At 43.2% G+C, this 21,966-nt stretch overlaps 1 protein-coding gene across 1 annotated transcript in view; it reads left to right on the top strand.

Annotated features, from left to right (window-relative positions):
- Positions 1 to 20,906: 20,906 nt before the first annotated feature.
- Positions 20,907 to 21,966, top strand: part of LOC126336443 (mast cell tryptase-like) — a 105,314-nt gene continuing 104,254 nt past the window's right edge. The window contains exon 1 of the mRNA XM_050000144.1: positions 20,907 to 20,976. The gene's annotated coding sequence lies outside the window, so the exon portion shown is untranslated. The remainder of the gene's footprint in view (positions 20,977 to 21,966) is intronic.

Genomic DNA, 21,966 nt, shown 5'->3' on the forward strand with positions numbered 1-21,966 from the left:
ATAATTTAATTTTCACTTATGACTCCTGTTGTTGAGAAACGTCAGCTTAGGTCTTTAGTGATAGTATATACTGTTATATAGAATTGTTATTATTCGAGATTTTACAACTGTTAACAAAGCGTATTTGCCTGCATATAGCCTTAAGATGGACGTAGAGTTGAAGTAGTCCTATTGATATTGTAGAATCTATACGAATAAAACAACACCAACTATATCAGCATTCTGTTACTACAATGAAATACAGGTCTTGCCGAAACTACTTAAATGGGCAGACGGGGCATGATTTCAAGACGAGTTTGAGAGAGGACAGTTGACGACAGCAACCTGGGTGCATTAGGCTGCCATCTTACGAGACAACAGCCGCGCATTGCAGTCTGTTAATGATGACCTCGAGGAAAATGAGATTTTTTCACATCACAAAAAAGAACAGATCGAATTACAAATGAGAAAAGTGGATTCAGCAGGAGTTGGTTTTTCTCTCTGTTTGACGATTATTTGGACTGGCTCCGATCCTCTGTAGTTTAATTTAGCAGCACTAAATTGGATTACTTGCTTGTGAAAAACTATGCCACCAATTAATCATTTTACTCCGCCTTTTTAAATCTTTTTCATGTGATAAGCAATACTTGTACTTTAAACATTTTCATTCAAGTTACGGATGCAGATAGTTTCATAGAGTTTCATTCTTTAAATGTCTCTATTCAAATCGTAAGAAGATGTAATTTTATTTAAGACTGTTAAAGAGTTTGTACATTTCATTTTACGTTCGCTGTTGTGCGCTGTGATTTGCAGTTGTTGTGGTGTCACAGATTTGTTTCGTTTGTGGTAGGGTACAGCATTCTACAGGTGTCTTGTAACGAAAGATCTATCATGGTCTCCATGTTTTTGTGTCATAATGCAATACCCGATGAGCTCGATGTTATAAGTGTAACTGCTGTTAGACCATAAATACTAGTGGTTCCTTTTAAATGTAATAGATGTCCTTGGTACGTTATTTTCCATATTTTTAAAAGTGTTTTTGGTCTTCTTATGACTTTTAGTTTCATGCGCTGTGGTTTTGAACGGTTGAAATTTACATAATGAATATTGCCGTATTCCTGTGTTCAAATCCTAGCAGCACGAAGCGCTGCAGTTACGGACTTATTTGTATAAATCTGTAATTGTAATCACTGATGTTTTGTAACGTAACTGTAGTAACTGACGATCTCGACATTAGAACTGGTAGCTGTTACTAAGCCATAAATGTCAGTGTTTCTTTGCAATAGTAATAAATGTCCCTGTTCCCTTCCTTCCGCACTAGACCGATGACCTAGCTGTCTGGTCTTCTCTCCCTCATCAACCCAATCCTTCCCCACTTTTTGATGTTTCGCATTAATTGATCTGTTTATAACGGTGATTTCGACAAGTGCTATTGCTTTTATTTAGTTTTTTTGGAGTTTATGTGCAGAGCTACTAGCATTTGTCCCATTTTCCTATGTTGAAATTCCAGCAGTTTTAGAATGTTGTAGTTACGGCCTTGAAATGATCGTATGGTATTGATGGCCGGCAGTCCCCAACTGAGGAGGTTCGGTCGGCGATTTGCACGTCTTTGACGCCACATTGAGCGACTAGGGTGTCAATCACGATGAAGACAACACAACGCCCACTTTCCGAGCGGAGAAAACCTACGACTCGGTCTGGAATCGAATCCGAGCCTGCGCATGGCAGTCGGACGCGTTAACCATTGAGCTAGGACATGGAATTTTGTTAGTACCAATTTGATCCGTCTGGTATCCCCTCCAGACTCACACACGTCAGACGAGGCTTGGAGTGATCTACGACTCCACCGCAACTGGTGTGAGTGTCGCATACATTGAGCAGTAGCTCTGGAGTAGTAGCTTTCCTCGTTCGGGCATGCGACGTGTCATTCTCAAGCTGACATTAGCCCAGATTCTTGTTTACTCGGCTTACTCTCGCCTGTATTCGTGTTTGTGAATCCTTCGCGCTGTCCTGCTCTTGTAGTTCCGTTTTGTCCCTGACCGTGGTTTCGGACTCACTGATCTGCCAGTTGGGTTGACTTCGGTGTTTACTCACGGCGCCACAGGTCCTAGTATTCCATACTCGCTTTCGTGGAAGCTATTATTTTGCTGTGCAACATACTTCCACTGGGATTGTTATTAGACAGGGTGTTCCATTTATCTGGTGAGAGCATGCACGTCGCTGTAGATAGCAGGCAGAGCGCGCTCCGTTTCCCGGCAGATTAGTTGCGGTGTCGCCTGTGTATCGTCACTATGCTAAATTAAAAATATATGCAAACAAATTTTGTACTCGCCCATGTCGTGTACCCATTCGATGTAAGGAGACGCTTGAACTGCCTGCCATTCTTTTCCACGCATTTCTGGCATCTGGACAAGAAATTGTCTATCATAAGATATCATTCTCTTTGAGATATTGAATTTGAGTTCTCGTAACGTGTGCAGATTTGTTGCGAACGCTTTATCCTTCAGTGCTCCCCCAAAATCACTTCTGTTCTACTCGATGATTTACCGTCTATCACTACGAATTGTGACCTCTCTGAGAGGAAATCACGAAACCAGTCACACAACTGAGACGATACTCCATATGCACGCAATTTGATTAAAAATCGTTTTCACTGTTAACTGTGTCTTTAAAAAGTGGGACCCTTTTATTATGTTACCACTAACTGTGCACCACACATCTATTTTCTGATCGTGACTACAAAGTGTGGCGCTGGGGGAATGGCGATTACAGGGGTGTCAAGCAGTTGACACTTTAGCCATAGCCTATCAAGGAATGGCTGTGCTACATTTTACATAAATAACTAAATATGAGAAAGCTTCAGCAAGATTTATGCCGAATTCGTCGAGTGGTGACCAATACAATCTACACTCCTGGAAATTGAAATAAGAACACCGTGAATTCATTGTACCAGGAAGGGGAAACTTTATTGACACATTACTGGGGTCAGATACATCACATGATCACACTGACAGAACCACAGGCACGTAGACACAGGCAACAGAGCATGCACAATGTCGGCACTAGTACAGTGTATATCCACCTTTCGCAGCAATGCAGACTGCTATTCTCCCATGGAGACGATCGTAGAGATGCTGGATGTAGTCCTGTGGAACGGCTTGCCATGCCATTTCCACCTGGCGTCTCAGTTGGACCAGCGTTCGTGCTGGACGTGCAGACCGCGTGAGACGACGCTTCATCCAGTCCCAAACATGCTCAATGGGGGACAGATCCGGAGATCTTGCTGGCCAGGGTAGTTGACTTACACCTTCTAGAACACGTTGGGTGGCACGGGATACATGCGTACGTGCATTGTCCTGTTGGAACAGCAAGTTCCCTTGCCGGTCTAGGAATGGTAGAACGATGGGTTCGATGACGGTTTGGATGTACCGTGCACTATTCAGTGTCCCCTCGACGATCAACAGAGGTGTACGGCCAGTGTAGGAGATCGCTCCCCACACCATGATGCCGGGTGTTGGCCCTGTGTGCCTCGGTCGTATGCAGTCCTGATTGTGGCACTCACCTGCACGGCGCCAAACACGCATACGACCATCATTGGCACCAAGGCAGAAGCGACTCTCATCGCTGAAGACGACACGTCTCCATTCGTCCCTCCATTCACGCCTGTCGCGACACCACTGGAGGCGGGCTGCACGATGTTGGGGCGTGAGCGGAAGACGGCCTAACGGTGTGCGGGACCGTAGCCCAGCTTCATGGAGACGGTTGCGAATGGTCCTCGCCGATACCCCAGGAGCAACAGTGTCCCTAACTTGCTGGGAAGTGGCGGTGCGGTCCCCTACGGCACTGCGTAGGATCCTACGGTCTTGGCGTGCATCCGTTCGTCGCTGCGGTCCGGTCCCAGGTCGACGGGCACGTGCACCTTCCGCCGACCACTGGCGACAACATCGATGTACTGTGGAGACCTCACGCCCCACGTGTTGAGCAATTCGGCGGTACGTCCACCCGGCCTCCCGCATGCCCACTATACGCCCTCGCTCAAAGTCCGTCAACTGCACATACGGTACACGTCCACGCTGTCGCGGCATGCTACCAGTGTTAAAGACTGCGATGGAGCTCCGTATGCCACGGCAAACTGGCTGACACTGACGGCGGCGGTGCACAAATGCTGCGCAGCTAGCTCCATTCGACGGCCAACACGGCGGTTCCTGGTGTGTCCGCTGTGCCGTGCGTGTGATCATTGCTTGTACAGCCCTCTCGCACTGTCCGGAGCAAGTATGGTGGGTCTGACACACCGGTGTCAATGTGTTCTTTTTTCCATTTCCAGGAGTGTAGTTGATTATCCACCCAGAGCACAGTTTTCGCAGTGGTACCTGGAACAGTGTGGAATTCATCCTACATTTCCATCCTCTGTGTTGTTTACCGATGAATCAACGTTGTAATGTAGTCTTCAACATGCACAATTCACATGTTTGGAGTGAGGATAACGCTCATGCCACAGTTACTAGCGCTTATCAAGTGCGGTTCTTCGTTAATGTGTGGGTCGGTGATGTTGGGGACTGTTAATTGGGACGTATCTGCTACCTAGGCCATTAAATCGCAAGCACTATTACAATTTTATCACCAGCACATTGCCAGAATAGCTGGAAGAAGTCCAGCTCCCTGCAAGACAACGCATGTGGTTCAAACATGACGGGGCGCCGGCACATTTGAGGCGTCGTGTGCGTCGATTCCTGGACCGACGATTCCCAGAAACGTGGTTGGCAGAGGTGGTCCTGTACCATGGCCGGCTCGATCCCCAGATATGTCCCCTCTGGATTTTTTTTTGTGTGGGGAGAGATGCGCAACCTTGTTTACACAACTCCTGTTGCATCAGAAGAGGATCTGGTTGCCCGGATAGTAGCAGCAGCAGGAACAATTCAGGATACTCCTGGGGTTTTTGCCCATGTCAGACAGAATATGATCCGACGGTGTAACCTTCGTTTACGTGTCAATGGAGGCATTTTTGAAAATCTACTGTAATTGAAATTTTGTTGTGTTAATTTGTCGTCTCTTGGTCATAAAAAATGGAAAAGTATTTGTTGGTTTAATTAATTTGCCGCCAGAGAAATCTTCCTCTATCGGTTTAAATACTCCTCATAGGAAAAAATGACATTAGGGTATAATATTTGTTTTTATGCCCCCCACAACCTCCCAGAGTTCGTTGGTTTAAATACTTTTCACCCTGTATTTGTACCTCCACACTGAGGAAACGTGTCCGAAAGAAGAGACACCATACGTTCATATAATTGATACGTTAGACGGGCAAAGGATCAAGCTTCTTCCGCGCGGATGCAGAAGTACGTGTGGCGTGCTGTGGGAATGTCAGAGTAGCGTTCATGGAGGAAATGGACAGAGACTGTGGAGCTCGGTGGGGGTGTGGGCCGACCGTGAGGCGTGGCGAGGTAGTCCGCGCAGGTGCAACAGACCCGTCGCCGCTGATTCTGAGTAATGTCCTGATGTCCCTTTCCTTTCCTTTCTCTCCCCTCCCCTTCAATTTAGTCATATGAATAAAAGCAATTACAGGAAGTTTAAACTACTATTCAGTTGATGTTGTACGCCAGATTATCATTGTGGACGAGACGCGAGCCCACCATTTCTCACCAGGATTGAAATGTCAATCAAAGAAGCAGGTGGAAGTCCGAAGCTCTGCATCAAAAATAACGTCAGTTCCATATTCCAAAGTACTTATATTTTTTTCTGGTATTCAAGTGGAATTCTTCTTATCGATCATCTTAGAAAAAGTAAAATAATAGCTAGCAGTTGCTGTCCTAATCCTCTAGTCCAGAATTTAATGACACAGTAAATTCGAATCATTGTGACACAATTCAGACGTCGTGATAAACCCTCAGGACAGGACAGGACAGGTAGTTTTAATTGTGGATAGGGGCCAAAACAAGCGGCTGTTAGTTACACTCGAACATACAACTTTATTTATTTGACCAAACATTACAACAGCCAAGAAAATTAAAAAAAACCCACAGCATTAATTTTCGGAATACGCCATACAATCTCATGCCTTAAGGGCAACACCACTTTAATTTAAAATCAGCTGAAAGCCAATAACTTAAAACTCAAACCAAAATGAGAAATTTAAAAAGCAGAAGGCCCTATCTTAAATCAGTTCTTTCAATTAGGCTTAAGACCCAAACTATCTTACACCTTAAGATCAAAACAACTTTATTTTTTTAAAAAAATCGGCTGAAGGCCCAACTCTTAAGACTCAAACGAAAATAATTTTTTAGAAAACCAATGTCTTACCTTAAAAACAGTTCTTTAATTAGGCTGAAGGCCCAAACAATCTGACACCTTAAGAGTAAAACAACTTTAATTTAAAAATCGGCTGAAGGCCCATCACTTAAAATTCAACAAAATTAAATTTTTAAAAAGGCCAAAGGCCTTACATAAAACAGTTGTTTTAGGCTGAAGACCCAAACAATCTTACGCCTTAAGGGCAAAACAACCTTAATTTAAAATCGGCTAGAAGCCATACGAATACAAACAACAAGAACAAATAAGAAAAGGCAGTACCCCCAACGGCGCTCAGAAGTTTCCGAGGGTCGGCCTGGAATTCAAACACTAACGTCTTAGGTGAGACAGGCAGTCGGCCGAACCATTATCAATCGCCGCCAGCGGCCTCAGCCAAACTACGCACCGCGGAGGTTTCCTCGCTGCTCCACGCCTACCGACCAACTGCTCGCACACAGCACAGCCGGAAACTGTAATCGCCAGGCCAAAGATGCTACAAGGTGCGAATATCGATACACACCGCTGCTGCCACTCGCGGAGAGAGGGGATCAACACATAACATGAGCCAGCCACGGCTCAATAATTAATTTTTCTTTCTGTTCTTTCTCAGTTAATGTATAAGTTACTTTGAAATGTCTTGGTATAAATACCAATGCGTTGTAAAAGTAGCAACCAGTATTACCTGTTAGTGGCGAATGGAAATATTTCAATTTTTGTATTGACTACATCTACATGTACATCATACTGCACAAGCCACCTAATGGTGCGTGGCGGAGGGTAATCCCCCTCCCCCTTACCCTGTTCCACTCGCGAACAACGCGTGGGAAGAAGCCTTTTTGGTATGCCTCTGGATTGGCTCTAATTTCTCGAATTTTCTTGCCATGGTCATTTCGCGACTTTTCTTGCCATGGTCATTTCGCGAGATGTGTGTAGCAGGAAGTAATACACTCCCGGAAATTGAAATAAGAACACCGTGAATTCATTGTCCCAGGAAGGGGAAACTTTATTGACACATTACTGGGGTCAGATACATCACATGATCACACTGACAGAACCACAGGCACATAGACACAGGCAACAGAGCATGCACAATGTCGGCTCTAGTACAGTGTATATCCACCTTTCGCAGCAATGCACGCTGCTATTCTCCCATGGAGACGATCGTAGAGATGCTGGATGTAGTCCTGTGGAACGGCTTGCCATGCCATTTCCACCTGGCGTCTCAGTTGGACCAGCGTTCGTGCTGGACGTGCAGACCGCGTGAGACGACGCTTCATCCAGTCCCAAACATGCTCAATGGGGGACAGATCCGGAGATCTTGCTGGCCAGGGTAGTTGACTTACACCTTCTAGAACACGTTGGGTGGCACGGGATACATGCGTACGTGCATTGTCCTGTTGGAACAGCAAGTTCCCTTGCCGGTCTAGGAATGGTAGAACGATGGGTTCGATGACGGTTTGGATGTACCGTGCACTATTCAGTGTCCCCTCGACGATCAACAGAGGTGTACGGCCAGTGTAGGAGATCGCTCCCCACACCATGATGCCGGGTGTTGGCCCTGTGTGCCTCGGTCGTATGCAGTCCTGATTGTGGCACTCACCTGCACGGCGCCAAACACGCATACGACCATCATTGGCACCAAGGCAGAAGCGACTCTCATCGCTGAAGACGACACGTCTCCATTCGTCCCTCCATTCACGCCTGTCGCGACACCACTGGAGGCGGGCTGCACGATGTTGGGGCGTGAGCGGAAGACGGCCTAACGGTGTGCGGGACCGTAGCCCAGCTTCATGGAGACGGTTGCGAATGGTCCTCGCCGATACCCCAGGAGCAACAGTGTCCCTAATTTGCTGGGAAGTGGCGGTGCGGTCCCCTACGGCACTGTGTAGGATCCTACGGTCTTGGCGTGCATCCGTGCGTCGCTGCGGTCCGGTCCCAGGTCGACGGGCACGTGCACTTTCCGCCGACCACTGGCGACAACATCGATGTACTGTGGAGACCTCACGCCCCACGTGTTGAGCAATTCAGCGGTACGTCCACCTGGCCTCCCGCATGCCCACTATACGCCCTCGCTCAAAGTCCGTCAACTGCACATACGGTTCACGTCCCCGCTGTCGCGGCATGCTACCAGTGTTAAAGACTGCGATGGAGCTCCGTATGCCACGGCAAACTGGCTGACACTGACGGCGGCGGTGCACAAATGCTGCGCAGCTAGCGCCATTCGACGGCCAACACGGCGGTTCCTGGTGTGTCCGCTGTGCCGTGCGTGTGATCATTGCTTGTACAGCCCTCTCGCACTGTCCGGAGCAAGTATGGTGGGTCTGACACACCGGTGTCAATGTGTTCTTTTTTCCATTTCCAGGAGTGTATGTTGTCCGATTCTTACAGGAAAGTGCTCTCCCGAAATTTCAATAGGAAACCTCTCCGTGAAGGGCAATGCCTCTCTCCACTGGTGTTTGTTGAGCATCTGTGTAACGATCTCATGCCGACTAAACGATCCTGTGACTAAACGCGGCGCTCATCTTTCGATCTTTCCTGTCTCTTCTATCAATGCTACCTGATAACGATTCCATACTGATGAACAACAGTCAAGAGTCAGTCGAACAAACGAGTCGATCGAATAAGTGCCTTATAAGCTATTTCCTTCGTGGATAAGTTGCATTTCCTTAAGATTCTTTCTGTGACCCTCAGTCTGGCATCGGCTTTTCCTAATATTTGTTTTATGTAGTCGCTCCATGTAAGGTCACTCTGGCTGGTTACGCCTAGATATCTTACGGTAGATGCTGTTTCCAGCAGTTTGTCATCAGTAGTGTAATTGTACAGTAGTGGATTTCTTTTCCTACAAGGTATGTATGAGTAATATGCACAATTCATCGCTCCTCTGCAGGTCGTCTTGCAAATCGATGTTGCCTTCTGGCGCTCCTACTTTCGTGCAGAGAACCAAATCATCTGAAAAGAGCCTTAAAAGAGCATCCAACGCTTTCTACTAGTTCATGTATATAAACTGTTAACAGTAATTGTCCAGTCACACTTCCTTTGTGTATTGTTCCGTTAAGAGAGTCGTGTTAAGATCTACCTGCAAAGAAGTCTTGAATCCAGTGGCAAGTCTGGCCCGATGCTTGATAAGCTCGTATTTTTTTCAGTAAACGGCAGTGTAGGACGGTCTGAAATGCCTTCCTCAAGTCAAGGAACACGGCATCAATCTGAGCGCCTTTCTCTACGGCTCTGTGTATCTCATGGAGAAACAGAGTCAGTTGAGCTTCTCAAGATCTCTGCTTGCACAATCCAAGTCGACTTTTATGCAGGGGATTTGCGTTCTCCAATATCGTCATAATACTTGAGTTTAGAACATACCCCATAGTTGCACAACCGATTGAAAGTGATGTAGGTCTTTAGTTGTACGCATCTGTCCTACGGCCCCTCTCGAAGACTTGGCTTTTTTCCAGCCGCTACGTACCCTTCGTTGCTCCAGCAGTCTACGATAAATTGCTGCTAGAAGGGGAGCGAGTTGTTTCTCATAATCCTTATAGAACCACATAGGCATCACTTCTGGTCCCGATGCCTTTCCACTATTAAGCAATCGTTAATCTCAATATCAGCCATTTCGACGTTCGTACGATGGCTGAAAGGAAGGACCGTCTTACGATATGCCGGAAATATCTAATTTTAGTTTTTTATTAATTTTCATGGACACATTTTGAATTGTTTCATTACAGTTTTTTAACTAATATACAAGTAGCAGAATGTACCGTATTCGCTGGTAAACATTTTGGTAACATTTGAGAGAGAGCTGCACTACGTAGATGAAAGATATTGTTTGTTATAGCGCAAGGAGGCGAACAGTCAGTGGCTAGCAGTGTCTATGTATGTAATAGTGGTACTTAGCGGAAGAGATTTGGCTCGATGTGGGTAAACTGTCAGATGTTAAGGATGGAGGAAGCCGTTTCATGCCGTGGAATATTAGTCATAAAATTTTACTGGAGGCACTGCGAGAGAGAAAGAAACGAAAATGCCAGTCCGCCACTAAAAGTACGACGCCTGTCTGCACAATGCCTACGTCTTGCAAGGCATATTAGTGGTACAAGCTGTAAAGTGAAGCTTTCAGCATTTCATGAATATCCAAATTAAACTTTTGTAAGTGATTCCTAAGTTTTAATGAGAATTTTACCCATCACAATTGTGCTGAAACACTGAAGATGCGATTGATAGAATTAACTTTTGCATTGATACGAAAAGTTAACATTCAATAGTGCCATAAAGTCATTTGAAAAGACTATAATGTCCCTCTACGAAATACACTGAGGTGGCAAAAGTAATGGGATGGCGATATACACATATACAGAACGCGGTAGTATCGTGTACACAACGTATAAAAGGGTAGGATCTGTCATTTGTACGCAGGTGATTAATGTGAAATGTTTCCGATCGGATTACGGCCGCACGTCGGGAATTAACAGACTTTGAAAGCGGAATAGTCGCTGGAGCTAGACTCATGGGATATTCTATTTCGAAAATGATAGGGAATTCAATATTTCGAGATCCACAGAGTCAAGAGTATGCCGCCAATACCAAATCTCAGGCTTTACCTCTCACCTCGGACAACGCGTGTTTACACGGATCATTGGCTGGAAATGGTTATGTTGGTTTGCTCGGAGACCATTTGCAGTCATTCATGCACTTCATGTTTTCAAACAACGATAGAAGTTTTATAGATGACAGTTCGCTGTGTCACTGGCTACAGTTGTTTGCGATTGGTTTGAAGAACATTCTGGAAGTCTGAGCGAATGATTTGGTCACCCAGATTGCCCGACATAAATCCCATCGAGCATTTATGGGAGACATTCGAGAGGTCAGATCGTGCACAATATCATGCACCGGCAACACGTTCACAATAAAGGAGGGCTGTAGAGGCAGCATGGCTCAGTATTTCTGCAGTATACGTCAAACGACTTTTTGACTCCAGGGCCGGCCGTTGTGACCGAGCGGTTCTAGGCGCTTCAGTCTGGAACCCAGCGCTCGCTACGGTCCCAGGTTCGAATCCTGCGTCGTGCATGGATGTGTGCGATGTCCTTAGGTTAGTTAGGTTTTAGTAGTTCTAAGTCCTAGGGGACTGATGACCTCAGATGTTACGTCTCATAGTGCTCAGAATCATTTTTGAATCCATGCCACGTCGAGTGGCTACACTGCGCTGGGTAAAAGAAAGTCCGACTTGATATTAGGACGTACCCGTGACTTTTGTCACCTCAGTGTAGTCAGATAGCATAACATTTTGAAAAGTCGTCAGTCATTTCTCAGATTCTACGAGCTGCTTAGAATTTTCGATGCTGTTTTTCAAAACTTGCAGTTAATTTTTGTGCTTGCTTAACAATTACTTAGTGAGGATCTCTCTCTCTCTCTCTCTCTCTCTCTCTCTCTCTCTCTCTCTCTCTCTGTGTGTGTGTGTGTGTGTGTGTGTGTGTGTGTGTGTGAATGATTTTCTGAATGTATGCTAAGTTATTCATTGCGTAAACGAAGTGCTGATTGTTATCATTATAAACTGTTAACTAGCCATTCGTCACCTTTGGTTGTATTTATGATTTTGGAAATTGTGGTAAGGTCTTATGGACCAAACTACTGAGGTCATCGGTCATTAAGTTTACTAAAAAAAAATGGTTCAAATGGCTCTGAGCACTATGGGACTTAACATCTATGGTCATTAGTCCGCTAGAACTTAGAACTACTTAAACCTAACTAACCTAAGGACAACACACAACACCCAGCCATCACGAGGCAGAGAAAATCCCTGACCCCGCCGGGAATCGAACCCGGGATTTAAGTTTACTCACTATTGAATGTAACTTTTTTTTTTATTTATTTAAATGTCAAGTTCCGTAGGACCAAATTGAGCAGCAAATCTTCAAGGTCATGGAACGTGTCAGTACATGAACTTACAACATAAAAAGTAATAACAGATAAAAATAAATGTTCATGAACCTCAAAGAAAATCAGTCCACAAGTTTAAGCAAACACTATCAGCAATACAATGAGAATCATCTTAATTTTTCAAGGAACTCCTCGACAGAATAGAAGGAGTGACCCATGAGGAAACTCTTCAGTTTCGATTGGAAAGCGCTTGGATTACTGCTAAGATTTTTGAATTCGAGTGGCAGCTTATTGAAAATGAATGCAGCAGTATACTGCACACCCTTTTGCACAAGAGTTAAGGAAGTCCGATCCAAATGGAGGTTTGATTTCTGCTGAGTATTAACCGAATGAAAGCTGCTTATTGTTGGAAATAAACAAATATTGGTAACAAGAAACGACAATAAGGAATATACACATTGCGAGGCCAATGACAAAATACCCAGACTAGTGAGAAGAAGTCGACAAGTGGTTCGTGAACTCACACTACTTATTGCCCGAATCGCCCGTTTCTGAGCCAAAAATATTCCTCTAGAATGGGAACAGTTACCCCAAAACATAACACCATACGACATAAGTAAATGAAAATAAGCAAAGTAGACTAAGTTACGTGCCGAAATATCACTCACTTTCGATACCGTTCGAATGGTGAAAATGGCAATATTAAGTCTTTGAACAAGATCCTGAACGTGGGCTTTCCATGACAATTTACTATCTATCTGAACACCTAGGAATTTGAACTGTTCAGTTTCACTAATCATATGCCCGTTCTGTGAGATTAAAACGTCAGGTTTTGTTGAATTGTGTGTTAGGAACTGTCAAAACTGAGTCTTACTGTGATTTAACGTTAGTTTATTTTCTACAAGCCATGAACTGAGGTCATGTACTGCTCTACTTGAAACCAAGTCAATGTTGCACACAACATCCTTTACTACAAGCTAGTGTCATCAGCAAACGGAAATATTTTAGAGTTACCCATAATACTAGAGGGCATATCATTTATATAAATACGGAACAGGAGCGGCCCCAACACTGATCCCTGGGGCATCCCCCACTTGACAGTACCCCACTCAGATCCCACATCACAGCCGTTATCAACATTGTGAATAATGACCTCTTGCTGCCTGTTGCTAAAGTAAGAGGTGAGCTACTCCCCATATTCGGTAATGGTCCAACTTCTGGAGCAATATTGTGTGATCAACACAGTCAAATGCCTTTGTTAAATCAAAAAATACGCCAAGCGTTCGAAACTTTTTGTTTAGCCCATCCAGTACCTCACAGAGAAAAGAGAATATAGCATTTTCAGTTGTCAAACGACTTCTAAAGCCGAACTGTACATTTGATAGCAAATCGTGTGATATAAAATGATCAATTATCCTTACACACACAGCCTTTTCGATAACTTTTGCAAACACTGATGGCATAGAAACAGGTCTAAAATTATCTACCTTATCCATTTCCCCCTTTTTATAAAGCGGCTTTACTACTTAGTAATTTAATCGCTCAGGAAACTGACCATTCCTAAAGTAAAAATTACAAATATGGCTAAATACAGGGCTAACATGTGCAGCACAGTACTTTAATATTCTGGTAGGCACTTCATCATAACCATGAGAGTCCTTAGTCTTCAGTGATTTGATTATTGTCTCAATCTCCCTCTTGTCTGTATCACAGAGGAGTATTTCAGACGTCAATCTCGGAAAAGCATTTGCTAAGAAATGTATATGATTTCCTGTAGATACTAAATTTTTGTTTAATTCACCAGCAATGTTCAGAAAATGGTTGTTAAATACTGTACATATATCTGATTTATCAGTAACAGGAATATTATCACTGCAAACTGACTTTATATCGTCAACCTTGTGCTGCTGACCAGACACTTCCTTCAGAACTGACCATATGGCTTTAATTTTATCCTGTGAATTAGCTATTCTATTTGCATACCACATACTTTTTGCCTTGCTAATAACATTTTAAGCACCTTACAATACTGTTTGTAATGGGGTGCTGCAGCTTGATTGTGACTACTTCTAATATTTTGATATAATTCCCGCTTTGTTCTACATGATATCCTTATCCCACTAGTCAGCCAACCGGGCTGTCCTTTACTGCTAGTACCCCGTTTAGAATGTTCTAATGGAAAGCAGCTCTCAAAGAGCATGAGAAATGTGTTATGGAAAGCATTATATTTATCATCTATATTATCGACACTATAAACATCTTGCCACTCTTGTTCCTTGACAAGTTTTGAAAAACTCTCTATTGCTGTTGGATTAACTTTCCTACGTAGTTTGTAATTAAATACGACATTGGTTAGAGTACAAAAAACCTTTTAGTGTTAACATTTGTTAATCATGGTCTGAAAGCTCATTCACCCTTTTACTAACAGAATGCCCATCTAGTAATGAAGAATGAATAAAAATATTGTCTATGACTGTGCTACTGTTCCCCTGCACCCTAGTTGGAAAAAACACAATTTGCGTCGGATCATATGAATTTAGGAGATCTGCCAACATCCTTTTTCTTGCACGATCATGTACAAAATTAATATTGAAGTCACCACATAGAACTACTTTCTGGTACTTCCTACAAAGTGAATCAAGAACTCTTTCTAGCTTAAGCAAAAATGCTCTGAAGTCGGAGTTAGGGGACCTATAAACAACAGCAATTAGAAGTTTAGTTTCACTAAATTCAACTAATGCTGCACAACTTTCAAATATCTGTCCAGTGCAGTATCGTGATACGTCTATGGACTCAAATGAAATACTGTTTTTTACGTACAGAGCCACTCCCCCACCCCGCAAGGAACTCCTTGAAAAACAGCCAGCTAATCCTTAGCCTGGTAAAGGAAGCCTCTGAATTATCAAATTAAGTGGTGCTCTGATATACCAAAAATTCTGAGTTAACATCTATTAGCAGTTCACTAACTTTATCTCTAATACCTCTTATATTTTGATGAAATATGATAATTCCTTCTCTACTTGTAAACTGTAGGTGAGCCCTTAGAGGCACTTTAAGCAGGTATACATATCAGCTGACTTCAGTCTAGAAAAGGTACAGCTCTAACAACAACTACTATAGGAATTTTTCCATGAGTGATACCACTACCACTACCACCCACTACACTGTCACCTATAAGCTTAGCCAGCCTTCCCTTCCCATACCTATTGAGGTGCAGGTCATGCCTAGTGAAACCCCATCTACTGATAGACCCAACTGGCACCACTGAGATGTGATCCATGCCCTCCGCCATCAGTGCCCTCCCCGGCCCCACATTAACGCGCCTAACAGCCGCATTAAGGTGAGGCCGATCATGACGCTGAAACAGTTGCACGAAATGCACATTAGTACCACCAGTTTGAGTAGCTATCTTACCCAAGTCACCACTGACATCATATTCCCCGTCCCTATCGAGACTGTTCCCTGCTGCACCCACTGTCACTTACGCTATGGACAACACACACACCCATGCCCGAGGGAGGATCAAACCTCCGACGGGGGGAGCCGCTCGGACCGTGACAAGACGCCCGAGACCGCGGGGCTACCCCGCGTGGCTATTTATGATTTCATGGAATTACTTCATATAAGAAATACGCTCGTGAATGTGCAGTACTCGTACTAAGGGTGTTTGAAAATTTTTCTTGTTAACATGAGAATAAGCGTCCGATTAGCCTACGCTCAGTATACCGTAACAGGAAAAGTTACAGGCTGGATGAATAATCTGTGACAAGAGCTACGGTATAGAAGACAAGAAAAAACACATCATTGATCTGGGCACTGGGGAAGTATGAATTGTTGGAACGTCTTCGAAATTCAGGTGATTTCGTGCCTCATAACGTTCGCCCGTTCCTACGTCCAAAGGGAAACGCGAATGGAAAACCTAAAGTGAACCGTGTCCGACAATAGTGGCCACCAATTCTCTGAGGATGAGCAAACGTTTGAAATTGCCCAGTGCAACTCGAAGCGAAACCCTTATGGATATCGTCCTACCAGACGGGTAAACACATTATGTATTACCACAGCCAGTCTTAGCTCATGACTTTCACTGTAAAGTGAAGCTAACCAAGCCCAACACATGCTCGTATTTAAGTCTCCAAGGGTCAGTGAGCACAGAAAAGGGCACAATGCCAAATAGACAAATTTCCTTATTAAGAAACCGCGAACTGTGACAATCTCTACGAGGGGTAGTCATAAAGTGTTGATTACCACCTCGAAAAATTCAAACCGCAATCGCGATGCTTGGAGATGGTATTAATCCTTCTCTACAGATTCACCCTTGAATGCGACCCAAAGACTGAAAACTTGGCAGAGTCTTTGTAAAAGTTCGCATTTTGATGTTCCACTTCAAAAATCTCCATGACGTCATTCTGGAAATGCCTACCATGCAATGGTTTTTGGATTCGAGGAAGGTAAAAGAAGTCACTGGGTGCCATGGCAGGGAAATAAAAAAGAGAGAGAGAAAACTTGATAACCCAAAGAAGCAGCTCGTGAGTCTGAGTCCTGTATAGAAAGAGCTGGGGCACTGTCGTAGAGCAAAAATACCCCTTTAGACCATTTCCCATGATGCTTCTTCTTGACAGTCTCGTCAGGAGATTTTGGTAGTAACCTCCAATGACAGTTGCCCCTTACGAGCATAATCTTTTAGCAGCACCCCATAACAGTCCTACAAAATGCTCAACATCAACTTGCCCGATGATAACTGCGTCTTCACCTTTTTCGTGATTAGGCCCCTAAAGAGGTCATCTCGATTGGCCTAAAAAATTGAGTCGGGAACTGAGAAATAGCATCTTCTATTGAGAGGCTCATTTGAAATTTAAATTGAAACTGACTGGTGCCTTAGTTTAAGAGAGGCGTATTACTGTTCTTGTGTACGTAATCATTTCTATTAACTTCGACCCGAATGTAAGTAATGAGACTGGTCGGTAATCAACAACATCTGTCATTACCTTCCTTGTAAAGGAATCTCACAACAGCATATTTCATTCTCTCTGCGAATATACCCTGTGATCGGGATGTTCTGTACATGTTAATGAATGCCTGAAATTTATGTGAAGAACGGAATTAAACCTAGAAAAATAATGGCGTAGTTCAACGTCAAGAGCTACTAAAAATGTTTCTTTATTATTCTTTATTATTATTTCCAAGATGAAGGAGAGAAGAAAATTGAAAAACAAGAGCTCTGAAGATGCAAGAAAGATGTACCGAAGGTTAAATAATGAACAGCGATGAGAAACAGAGCAGGCTAGGAAAAAATGGCTAAAAAAGGAATGGGATGAAATTGAAGAACTCAACAGGAAGGGAAGATACGACTTACTGTACAACAGAGTAAAGACTATGACATTGTAACAAAATAGAGTAGGATGTACTATTATGGAAATTTTAAGTAAAGATGAAGAGGTGGTGTACAAAGATCGTGACGATGTCCTCCAGAGACGTGAAGAATATCTAAAAGAGCTATATGACACAAGCAGCAAACCAGAAACTTTGGAACTTGAATCACACAACAGTATAAGTGATGACGAGAAAGGACCAACCATCATAATAGAAGAAGTAAAGTCTGCCATAGCTGCAATGAAAAATGGCAAAGCGGTAGATAAAGATACGATACCAAGAGAAATATTAAAATGCTTGAACCAAGATGGAATAAGAGAAATATTGAGATTATGTAATAAAATATATGACAGTGGTGAATGGCCTGACGACTTTCTGACAGCAGTAATGATTCCATTACCGAAAAAAACAAGGAATCAAGAAATGCAGCGAGCACAGGACAATCAGCCTCATTTCACGTGCAGCCAAAGTGGTGTTAAGAATAAATAATAAAAGATTTGAAAAAGTAATGGAGGAGGATCTTGGTGAGTAGCAGTTTGGTATTAGACTGAATACGGGCACCGGAGATGCAGTAGGACTCCTACGAATCTTGGGAGAACGGTTTATTGAAAAAGGAAGAGACCTATATATGTGCTTCATCGATCTAGAAAAGGCATTTGACATTGTGGTTTGGGACAAGCTGGCGACTATAATGAGGGAAAAGAGAATAGACTGGAACACCAGAAGACTTGTAAACTCATTACATCTCAATCAAGAAGTTTCAATTAAAGTGAGAGGAGAAAATACAAATTGGATCGGACTAGGAAAAGGAGTAAGACTACGATGCTGTCTATCAGCTACTCTTTTCAACCTCTACTTGGAAAAAAAGATTGACCAATGCTCATTAGAAAACAAAGGCGTAGAAATTGGAGGAAGAAGAGTAGGATGTTTGAGGTTTGCTGATGACATGGTCCTTCTAGCCACAGGGGAAAAAGAATTACAGGATTTGGTGGACACCATTGAAACTAACGGAAAAAATATGGAATGAAAATTAACACAAATAAAACAAAAGTATTGGCACTAGGAAGAAAGTTATGCTGAATGGAGAAATACTAGAACAGGTGCAAAATTTTAAGTATCTTGGATGCAGGATACACACAGACTGGAAGTGTACCACAGAAATTAAAACAAGGATAGCAATGGCAAGAGGCGTTTTATAAGAAAAGGAGAATTTTCTGCAGCGGTCTCGACAGAGAACTCAGGAAGAGACTCATAAACTGTCTTGTATGGAGTGTTCTTCTAAATGGCGCTGAAACATGGACTATGAGGAAGATAGACAGAGAAAGGCTGGAGGATTTTGACTGGACATGGCAGAGGATGGAAAGAATAAGTTGGATGGACATAGTAAAAAATGAAGAGTTACTGAGAAGAGTGGGAGAGAAAAGAGAGTTACTAGACGTAATAAAGAGAAGAAAAAGAAATTGGATTGGGCATATGCTAAGAAAGAATGACGAACTGATAACAACAGTTTTAGAAGGTTATGTAGAAGGGAAAATGAAGCGAGGAAGGAAGAGATTCTAGATACTGGAAGACATGATGGACGGTACAACCTACAGCAGCCTTAAGAAGGAAGCAATGGATCGCAGAAAATGGAGAGACAAAGGACCTGCTAATATAGCAGATGACTGATGGTGATGATTACAACCAGTTTGTCCTCAAACAGTCATCAGGTAACATAAAACATTTAAAACAGTTTCTCGGCAGTATAAAACCTATGGCGTCAAACGTAAAATCGACCGTAGGTCACTGTTATCATGTAGCAAAATATGTTAAACTGTCAACAATAAAATGACGTTTTTTAGAAAAATATCTACGATTGGGACACTATCTTCACAAAATATATTAGGGTTTTAGTAATTAACATGAGATTTTATTAACTCGATGGGAGATTTTGCCTTTGACTGAATTAACTACATTCTTAACTTCTTTGGCAAAGCATGGAGCAGCTGTGGTCTCTGTTGCTTTCTCTCTTGAACTGGCCTAACCAATTTTCTGAGTTTTTTAGAGGAAATTATTATTACATAAGTTGTCTCCCTGACTGCTACTGCTTATTACTTCTCTGTTTTCTTCAAGAAACGAGGTACTCACGTTCCGTAGCTGATTTCCCAGTTTCTCTGGGAAAGTGTAGAGTCGTCTGGCATTGGTTACAAGTGATACAGTTACAGAGATGGTAAGGAATCAAAGATATAAGAGTCAAGACATCATCTAGGACAGAATTATAATTGGTAACGTCGTTAATTACTGAGAGCAAAGGTAGTATTGTTGTTGTTGTTTTTGGGGGAGAAGACCAGACAGCGAGGTCATCGGTCTCATTGGATTAAAGAAGGACGGGGAAGGAAGCCGGCCGTGCCCTTTCAAAGGAACCATCCCGGCATTTGCCTGGAGCGATTTAGGGAAATCACCGAAAACCTAAATCAGGATGGCCGAACGCGGGATTGAACCGTCGTCCTCCCGAATGCGAGTCCAGTGTGCTAACCACTGCGCCACCTCCCTCGATCAAAGGTAGTATTGAAAGACAGCTTTCAAAGAGATTAACTTGATGCTCGTGACGATATTCGCCATCCTTAGGTTAGTTAGGTTTAAGTAGTTCTGAGTTCTAGGGGACTGAGACTAAAGAAGTTAAGTCCCATAGTGCTCAGAGCCATTTGTACCAATAAGCTATGCAAGAGCTAAGTGAAGCTTTAAGGCACAAATTGTGAATCAGTTTATGAGACTGAGAGAAGCATTTGCACTAGAGACAACAGCTGCGAACATTGGAGAAGGGTGTATTCGGTTCCCATAAAGTATGGTGTGGTTATGAGAGAAATACATCCCCGGACAGCTATGTTACTACTAAGCTATGGAAGCTGTCCGGTCTATTCTAGAAATAAAGTTTTGACTATTCATTTTACGATTGGAAGGATGAAAGAAGGAACTCTGGGTCAGGTACATTAGCACTAGCAGGTTATATTGACCTGAAGCTTGGCTCGTGACATGCAATCGTATACACCCACTCGTGTTGACACGCAATAGGCGAGGAACTTAACTGCATCACTTAGGTAAATGAAGAGCCCACCCAGTAACCCGGTTGTTCGAAACTAATGAGTAATGAATGACGCACCTGAAAGCGGCTGCTGAAACCAGATTTGAGGAGCGCGCAGTTTGTGACGTCCCCCGTTGCGACAACCGAATAGTCAGGTGGGGACGGCGCCGATTAGCACATCGAAGGCGAGAGTGCTGGGGGTAGGAGGAGGGGGGAAGGGGGGCGACATCTGCCGTGCGGATAGTAGCTGCGCGTCCGCCAATAGCTGCGATCGAGGCCACGCCATCCCCCGCCGCGCCGGTATAAAATATTACACCGCGCGCCACACACACGCATTACTACTGTTAATCGGGAGGTCGCCGCTGGGACGAGCCACAAGGTTTCGCGTCGACCTCCAGCCTTCGTCGATCGCACACGCTGTGAGTAGTGTTCTTTTATCGAACTTCTTTGCGTCCTCGCTCGCTGCTATTGGTGTGATATAGTCAGTGATCTCTGGGTACAGCCGTAAATATATACGGAGTGAGCATATGGATGCGCAGAACGAGAATTCTGTCCGCAGCTTCTGCTGCAGCCGAAGTCACGTGATTTTGGGAAAGCGCTTTGTAGCCCGTATAGCGCTAAATGTATTTTGAGTGTTATTACTTCGCTACTAGAGATAGATCACCTTCAGAAATACAGTGACATTTTGTATATGTTTTTTTACAGACATCTCAACAATTTTATACCAGGAACTGAAGTTGGTGTAAAGATGTGAAGAGCAATGGTATTGTGCTTTTTCGCCAAGTATTATAGCTCAGATTCCACTAAATTTATATTTTTTTCGGCAACAGGATAAGAAGGACAGCCAACAATCTTTTTCTTTACGTTTTCTATTGTACTTATTCATAAAGTCTGTTATAGTTATGAGTAATTATGTTACAATGACACTGTGGAAGACGCCGAAGTGTCACGAAAAAACAACGCATTTTGAACTTGAAATTTTTATAGTAAATATGGTAAGCGATTTGCACCACCTGCTTATCCATTTTTATTTCCAAGTATTCATTAGTTATCCTTCCGCTTCTTATAGAAAAGTAAAAGATCTATAAATTTTTTTGCCATCCCATCACAATAGTAAAACCATATACTACACACGAAAAAATAGAAGATTAATGCTCGAATTTTGGAGTAATAAAAGAAGAGACAGCCAACAATATTTTTTTTGTTTTCTATTGTACTGACTCATCTTGTAGAATCTGTTCTAATCAGTTACGTTACAATGACGCTGAATAGGAAATTCACAGATGCAGAAATACTTAGATACACATAAGAGTTTGGGAACGTGCATAAACTGGAGGAAATTAACCAGGCTGTCAGGTATAAATTTTATCTCCATGTGAACATGGGACCAATGCGTATTCACTGACTGG

Source organism: Schistocerca gregaria, chromosome 2 (genome assembly GCF_023897955.1).
Source record: "Schistocerca gregaria isolate iqSchGreg1 chromosome 2, iqSchGreg1.2, whole genome shotgun sequence".
Classification (NCBI taxonomy): domain Eukaryota; kingdom Metazoa; phylum Arthropoda; class Insecta; order Orthoptera; family Acrididae; genus Schistocerca; species Schistocerca gregaria.